Below are 8,781 nucleotides of genomic sequence, written 5' to 3'. Positions count from 1 at the left end.
TTGAGATGGACTCCCCCTCTGTCATCTAGGCTGGAGTGCAGTGGCCCAATCTCAGCTCGCTGCAACCTCCGCCTCCTGGGTTAAAGTGATTCTCCTGCCTCAGCCTCCCGAGTAGCTGAGACTACAGGCATGTGCCTGCCACCAGGCCTGGCTAATTTTTGTATTTTTAGTAGAGACGGGGTTTCATCATATTGACCAGGCTGGTCTCAAACCCCTGACCTTGTGATACACCCACCTCAGCCTCCCAAAGTGCTGGGATTACAGGTGTGAGCCACCACCCCCAGCCAAATCTCTCTCTTTAAAACCTTAGCTTTTTCTGCTTTGGAGAAGCTGGAATAAATTAAAACCAAAAACCTAAAACCAAAAAAACCTTAGTTTTGGTATATAGATTTTTAGTGAATAAAATTACTAACACAATCTACTTCGGATTGATTTTTTTTTTTTTAAAGAGTTTTGCTCTGTTGCCCACTTGCTCTGTCACCAGGCTGGAGTGCAGTGGCACGATCGTGGCTTACTGTAACCTCCGCCTCCTGGGTTCAAGCATTTCTCCTGTCTCAGCCTCTCTAATAGCTGAGACTACAGGCGCATGCTGCCACGCCTGGCTAATTTTTGTATTTTTAGTAGAGATGGAGTTTTACCATATTGGCCAGGCTGGTCTCGAACTCCTGACCTCGAGTGATCCACCTGCCTGGGCCTCCCAAAGTGTCGGGATTACAGGCATGAGCCATTGCACCCAGCCTGAACTGATACCATAGGTTAAAAATCTGAACTACCTTCAAATGTGATAGGGCCATGCACTTACCAAAAATATAAAATAAAATAAAATAAAATAAATAAAAAATAGTACTGAGGTATACGAAGACGAACCTGCCCCTTGCACATGCTCACAATGGGTAAAATGTGCCCGCTCCCTTCCCAAGGCCATTGACTCTTTGCTGCCCTCTGCTGTCCTTCATGTTGGCTACATTGAGTTACTGCAAATCAGTTTGGGAGCCAACTCTGCAAGTTGACCAAGTGACAAATAATCACATTGAACAAATTTCCTGACTGTGGTTTTAACAACATTGACAGGAATGCTCCATTCTCAGTTACTGATAATGAAATTCTAAACATTAACTAAAGTTAATACATTTAAAAATTTCTCCCAAATTGGTAAAAATTCAAAACAAAAATCTGTTACAAAATGAAACACTTCTGTTACATTTCCCAGACTAAAATTTGGCATTCCATGTGATAGAATTAATTCTATATAGTTCTTATTTATTTTCAAATTTTTGAACCTGGTGTGGTGGCTCACGCCTGTAATCCCAGCATTTTGGGAGGCCGAGGTGGGTGGATCACGAGGTCAGGAGATTGAGATCACCCTGGCTAACATGGTGAAGCCCTGTCTCTACTAAAAATACAAAAAATGAGCCCGGCATGGTGGCGCTCGTCTGTAATCCCAGCTACTCGGGAGGCTGAGGCAGGAGAATTGATTCAACACGGGAGGTGGAGGTTGCAGTGAGCCTCGATCACACCACTGCACTCCGTTCTGGATGACAGAGTGAGACTCCGTCTCAAAATAGATAGATAGATAGATAGATAGATAGATAGATAGACAGATAGACAGATAAATAGATGATAGATAAGTAATGATAATGTTTTTGAGACAACTCAGCTGATCTCCACAGAATTTCTGAGAGGAGGTATTTTTGTCTTTCAACCAGTTGGACAGGCACCTCCAAGATGAACAATTTCCCCAAAGGAACCCAATTTAGAATATTAGAAACACCAGAAGTTTACAAAATTCAGCTGTAATACAACGTGAATTTGCCTGCATCTGTGATTTAACACCGTTATTTCATCAAGCCCAGGCGTTTCCCTACAGCATTCCTTGGAACTCTCCCATGGGTTCTCCTGCAATCACAGCGTTTGACACTTTTGATTGGATGATTTTTCACAGTAGAGAAGTAGAGGCTGCTTCATGGCAGCACCAGTCACAGTGCTAAGCATTCCTGTGCATCCTCCACACTTAAGTCTGAGCAGTAACCTGTTCACTGATGGATCTCAAATGTCTGTCTCCAGCCCAGGGATCCCTCATTTCCATTTGGTTGCCTAACACCTGCTACAGGGTGGAAAAATAGTCATAACAAGAGCTACAATCATCTGCCCAATATGGACCGGAGCAGTGGTGCACTTCTGTAATCCCAGCACTTTGGGAGGCCAAGGTGGGCGGATCATGAGGTCAGGAGATGGAGACCGGCCTGACCAACATGGTGAAACCCTGTCTCTGTTAATAATACAAAAATTAGCCAGGCATGGTGTCCCAGCTACTCAGGAGGCTGAGGCAGGAGAATCACTTGAACCCGGGAGGCAGAGGTTGCAGTCAGCTGAGATTGCACTCCAGCCTGGGTGATAGAATGACACTCTGTCTCTCTCTCTCTCTCACACACACACACACACACACACACACACACACACACACACGCAAAAGAATATCTAAATACTTGGCTGGGCATGGTGGCTCACACCTATATTTCCAGCATGCTGGGAAGTAGAGGCAGGCAGATCACCTTAGGTCAGGAGTTCGAGACCAGCTTGGCCAACATGGTGAAAACCCGTCTCTACTGATAATACAAAAATTAGCCAGGCGTGGTGGCTCGAGCCTATAATCCCAGCTACTTGGGAGATTGAGGCAGGAGAATCGCTTGAAGCTGGGAGGTAAAGGTTGCAGTGAGCCGAGATGGTGCCATTACACTCCAGCCTGGGGGACAAGAGGGAGACTTTGTCTCAAAAAAAATCTGTCTATCTACATACTTGTCTACTTGTCTTTCCATCCTCTACTGAGTCTGCAAGCTCCAAGGGAAACAGAGGCAGCACATTTTTCATTTGAATCTCCCTACAGTCAATTTAACTTTTAACACATAGTGGTTGCTGGATGTTTACTGGCCTCAAGGTACATTGTATCTAGTGTGTTTAAATTAAACCAAGAAGAAAGAAAGAAAATTGGTAACTTTGGCCACTAGATGTCACACCACACTTGATGGTCAACAGAAAATTCCTGGCCTGTGTATTCCTTTTAACTCAATTTTACTGTGAAAGCAAATCTTGTGTTACTATGTTTATTAATCTCAACCATTTGAAACAAAGTATCAACCAGACTTTTCTTGGTATTAGTGTCAACTTTTTTTTTTTTTTTTTTTTGAGACGGAATTTTGCTCTTGTTGCCCAGGCTGGAGTGCAGTGGCGCCATCTCAGCTCACCACAGCTTCCAGCTCCCGGGTTCAAGCGATTCTCCTGCCTCAGCTTCCCGGGTAGCTGGGATTACAGGCATGTGCCACCAAGCCTGGCTAATTTTGTATTTTTAGTACAGGCAGATTTCTCCATGTTGGTCAGGTTGGTATTGAACTCCCAACCTCAGGTGATCTGCCTGCCTCAGCCTCCCAAAGTGCTGGAATTAGAGGCATGAGCCACAGTGCCTGGCTAGGGTCAACTTTTAACTACTCATTTTTATGGGAGGAGAGAATGTCTGGGGATAATGTGCAAATAATTTGTAGTTAGGAATTTATCAGTGACATATCCCAAGTCCGTTGGCCTTTTTAATTGTCTCGGGTTAATATTAATTTGCATACTGTGTGAGATAAATTAGGTGTAGTGAGGTAGGGGATTAATCTGAAATTAACAATTTTATTCAGCAAAATTTTGCTGATGCCATCCTCGAAATTAAGTCCTTCAGTGGATTCCCATTGCTTTTATTTGTTTTTAAATTGAAATTTTTTTTTTTTTTTTTTTTTTTGAGATAAAGTCTTGCTATGTTGCTCAGGCTGGTCTTGAACTCCTAGGCTCTTCTGCCTCACTCTCCTGAGTAGCCGGGATTACAGGTGTACGTCATCATGCCCAGCTTCCTGTTGCTTTGAGGAGGAATGGCCAGGTGTGCTGGCTCATTCCTGTAATCATAGCACTTCGGGAGGCTGAGGCAAGAGGATCGCTTGATGCCAAGATTTTAAGATCAACCTGGGCAATACAAGACTTGGTCTCTAGAAAAATAAAGAAGAATCTATATACTGAATGTGGCCTACCTGGCCCTGCCTGCTTGGAAACCTACAGAGCTCGCCCACTTCTGTCCTAGGACATACCTCCTCCATCTATGCCAACCTTACCTGCCAAATGTGTTGGGCCCTTCCCTCCTAATTCCTTCAGATTTCGTTCAAGAGCCACTGCCTGATGGAAGACCTCCAAGACCTCCCACTGTGCTATTGTCCTATGTCTGCTGGACAGATCACTCCAAATTAGCAGCTTAAGACAATACATATTCTTTTACAGTTCTGGAGATCAGAAGTCTCAGTGATCCCCACTAGGCTAAAATCAAGGTGTCAGTGGGGCTGTGCCCCTGTGGGAGGCTCTAGGGGAAAGTCTGTTTTCTTTTTTTCTTTTCTGGAGTGCAATGGTTCGATCTCAGCTCACCACAACCTCCGCCTCCAGGGTTCAAGTGATTCTCCTGCCTCAGCCTCCCGAGTAGCTGGGATTACAGGCATGCACCACCATGCCCGGCTAATTTTTGTATTTTTCGTAGAGACGGGTTTCACCATGTTGGTCAGGCTGGTCTCAAACTCCTAACCTCATGACCCACCCACCTCAGCCTCCCAAAGTGTTGAGTTTATAGGTGTGAGCCACCGTGCCTGGACAGAAAGTCTGTTTTCTTGTCGGTTCCAGTTTCCAGAGGCTGCCTGCATTCCTTGGCTTGTGGCCTCTAACATCTTCAAGACAGAAATCGTATTGCTCCAACCTGCTTCTATGGTCTCATTCCCTTCCCTGACTCTCCTGATTCTTCCTCATTTAAGAATCCTTGTGACTACATTGAGCACAGCCAGATAATCCAGGATCATTTCCCTATTTTAGGTCAGCAGATTAGCATTCCTATTTTAATTTATTTTTTAGAGATGGGGGTCTCACTATGTTGCCCAGGCTGGTCTCGAACTCCTGGGCTCAAGTGATCCTCCCACCTCAGCCTTCCAAATTCTGAAATTATGAGCATGAGCTACTGTACCTGGCCAGATTAGCATTCCTAATTCCATCTTGGACTCCGTTTCCCCCTTACCTCGTATTGTAATATATCGGCAAGCTTTGGGAATGAGGATGTGAACATGTTTCACATGTTTCAGAATAATGGGGGCCGTTATTCTGCCGACCATAGCTACCTAAGTTAAACACAAGATTTTAAGGTCTTATAACTACTCATTACAGTGAATTTCATTTTTTGCTCATCACTGTATCTCTACCCTCTAGCACTTTGCTCAAATAAATGCCTAATGCAGGGTTGGCCGGTGGGAGCTACATGGTGATTGTGACAATATTTTCTTTCTTTTTTTTTTTTTTTGCCATTTTCTTTTTGGTGTATTGTCTGTTTTTACATTTCCTTTTAACTTGTAGGTTTGTGGTGCATGTGAAGGTTTGTTACACAGGTAAACCTGTGTCATGGAGGGTGCCCTGCAGGCTCATCACCCAGGTGTTAAGCCCAGGACCCAATAGTCATTTTTTTCTGCTCTCCTCCCTCCTCCCACTCTCCACCGTCAAGTAGACCCCGCTTCTATTGTTTTCTTCTTTGTGTTTGTTCATACGTTCTTATCATTTAGCCCTACCTATAAGCAAGAACATGCAGTATTTGGTTTTCTGTTTCTCTGCTAGTTTGCTGAGGACACTAGCCACCAGCTCCATCCACATTTCCACAAAAGACATGATCTCATGCTTTCTATGGCTGCCTGGTATTTATTTGTATATATGCATCACATTTTATTTCTCCATCTGCCGCTGATGGGCATTTATGCTGATTCCATGTCTTTGCAATTGTGAACAGTGCTGCATTGAACATTTGCATGCCTGTGTCTTTATGGTATATTCCTCTGGGTATATACCCAGTAATGGGATTGCTGGGTCGATGGTAGTTCTGCTTTTAGCTCTTTGAAGAATAACACTTCATGAATTTTCATGTCATCCTTGTGTGGGGGTCATACTTCTCTGTATCTTTCCAGTTTTAGTATATGTGCTCTCAAAGAGAGCTCGTAATAGCATTTTCTTTTTTTCCTTTTTTTTTTTTTTTTTTTTGAGACAGGGTCTTGCTCAGTTGCCCAGGCTGTAGTGCAATGGTGCAATCACAGCTCACTGTAACCTTAAACTTTTGGGCTCAAGAAATCTGCCTCAGGTTCCAACGTAGCAGGGACTACAGACACTCACCATCATGCTCAGCTAATTTTTTTTTATTATTATTCTTTTTGTAGAGACAGGGTCTTGCTATGTTGACTGCCTAGTCTTGAACTCCTGGCCCCAAGTGATCCTCTGGCCTTGGCCTCCCAAAGTGTTGGATTACATGTATGAGCCACTGTGCATGACTACAATAAGAAATCAAATAAAATAGTGAATACACAGTTTATTTCCTTAGACTCCCTTTCTCCTCATTTCTCAGTTTAGTGGACTCTGCAAAGCTCCTTAAGTCTCTGGCAGGCTGCCTTGCTGTCTCCTGCAGTATCACATGCAGAAGTCAGATAAGCCTGACTATCAACCCTACCTCCCCCACCTCTTTTTATTTTTTTTCCCCAAGACAGAGTCTTGCTCTGTTGCCCAGGCTGGAGTGCAGTGGTGCAATCTCAGCTCACTGCAACCTCTGCCTCACAGGTTCAAGTGATTCTCCTGCCTCAGCCTCCCGAGTAGCTGGGATTATAGGCACACACCACCACGCCCGACTAATTTTTGTATTCTTAGCAGAGACGAGGTTTCACCATGTTAGCCAGGTTGGTCTTGAACTCTTGACCTCATGATCTGCCTGCCTCAGCCTCCCAAAGTGCTGGGATTACAGGTGTGGGCCACCGTGCCTGCCTCCCCACCACCTCTTACATGCATAATCTTGAGCAATAACTTTGCCTTTGTCAGTCTCCATTTTCTCATCCCCAGTATGGGAAAAATAATAAGTTGAGATTGTTATGTCCTTTCCCTGGACAGTATAGTATTCATCTTTTTTTTAAGAAGGAGTCTCACTCTGTTGCCCAGGCTGGAGTGCAATGGCACGATCTCAGCTCACTGCAACCTCCACCTCCCGGGTTCAAGCCATTCTCCTGTCTCAGCCTCCCAAGTACCTGGGATTACAAGTGTCCACCACCATGCCAGGCTAATTTTTTGCATTTTTAGTACAGAGGAGGTTTCACCATGTTGGCCAGGATGGTTTTGAACTTCTGAACTCAAGTGATCTGCCTGCCTCCCAAAGTGCTAGGATTGGGGGTGTGAGCCACCACACCCAGCCTCTTTTTATTCTCAGACTCTAGAACAATCACTTGTGGACAGGCTCTGGAAGTGCTGATTGAATTAAAAAAGTGTCCAATATTAGCGTTGGGAGCATCCAGGAATTTGAGAGTTAGGTGTGAAAATGAGAAGAAAATTAACACCAGCTCCACATAGAAAGTTCTGGGTCACCAAAGAAATGAGTGACAGCATGTCACGAGGCACTGCGAGGGGTTGGCTGCCCCTGGATGAGTGTCCAAACCCATGTTGCCCCCAAAACACCCACACAGTCTCCACTGATAGAGAGCTTACGTATCTCTGACTGTGACCATTTCTTAAGGTTAGTGTTGTGGATGCTGTCAACTCCTGAAGCCTGGGCTTTCGGAGCCCATTAAGGAGAGATGCACAGGGCACTCTTCATTTCAGACTACAGAAAGCACTTTTCCATTGTGGGGGCAAGCAGGGTCACTACTGTGGTGGCTTTTGACCCAAAGCACAGACCCTTTCTCACCAGCCCAGACATTCCCCAGGGAACACAGCATTTTCTACAGTGAACTAATAGATCAAAGCCCACACAGTTCACTCTTCCGCTGTGAAGCACAGGAACTCGCCAGTGTTCCATCAGACGTTTTTCTGCCTAAGTGGTTTGAGGTCTTGCAGAACGCCACTGATTACTTTAATGGAGAAGACTAGACTAATGTCACATATCACTTAATGGATATTAAATAATTTTTTCATTTCATTTTGCAAAGATTTAAAAATAGATCCTGTGACTTTCTTCTTCACGAAAGCAATATACAGCTATCATAAAAACTTTCATTTTTTAAAAAAACATTTTAGAAATAATATCCAGCTGGGCATGGTAGCTCATGCCTTTAATCCCAGCAATTTGGGAGGCCAAGGTGGGTGGGTCACCTGAGGTCAGGAGTTCGAGGCCAGGCTGCCAACATGGTGAAACCCATCTCTACTAAAAATACAAAAATTAGCTGGGTGTGATGGTGGGTGCCTGTAGTTCCATTTACTGGGGAGGCTGAGACAGGAGAATTGCTTGAACCCAGTCGAAGGAGGTTGCAGTTAGCCGAGATCACACCACTGCACTCCAGCCTAGGCGACAGAGTGAGACTGTCTCAAAAAAAAAAAAGAAAAAAAAGAAAAGAAAAAAGAAAACAAGAAAAGAAAAAGAAGAATCCCAACTACTATCTAGAAGTAACCAGTATTAGAGTTTTGTGTGTAATCTTTTGCTTCTGCACCAAGATGTTTATTTTAATGTAACAAAACTAAGATCACAAGGCATGTATTTCCTTTTAGTTTCTGATAAACACTATGACATGAATATTTTTTCTTTTTAAAAATTATATTTATTTATTTATTTATTTTGAGATGGAGTCTCCCTCTGTCACCCAGGCTGGAGTGCATGGCATAATCTCAGTTCACTGCAACCTCTGCCCCTGGGTTCAAGCGATTCTCTTGCCTTAGGCTCCCGAGTAGCTGGGATTACAGGTGCCTGTCACTGTGCCTGGCAATTTTTTTTTT

The 8,781-nt window shown here is 44.1% G+C and overlaps 2 pseudogenes across 1 annotated transcript in view; one reads left to right on the top strand and one right to left on the bottom strand.

Annotated features, from left to right (window-relative positions):
• LOC108306882 overlaps positions 1-8,781 on the top strand; it is a 15,287-nt pseudogene that overhangs the window by 328 nt on the left and 6,178 nt on the right. The window lies entirely within an intron of this gene.
• Positions 5,941-6,036, bottom strand: LOC119471820 (annotated as a pseudogene).

Source organism: Cebus imitator, unplaced genomic scaffold (assembly GCF_001604975.1).
Source record: "Cebus imitator isolate Cc_AM_T3 unplaced genomic scaffold, Cebus_imitator-1.0 Scaffold75, whole genome shotgun sequence".
Classification (NCBI taxonomy): domain Eukaryota; kingdom Metazoa; phylum Chordata; class Mammalia; order Primates; family Cebidae; genus Cebus; species Cebus imitator.
This window is presented reverse-complemented; position numbering and strand designations above follow the sequence as displayed.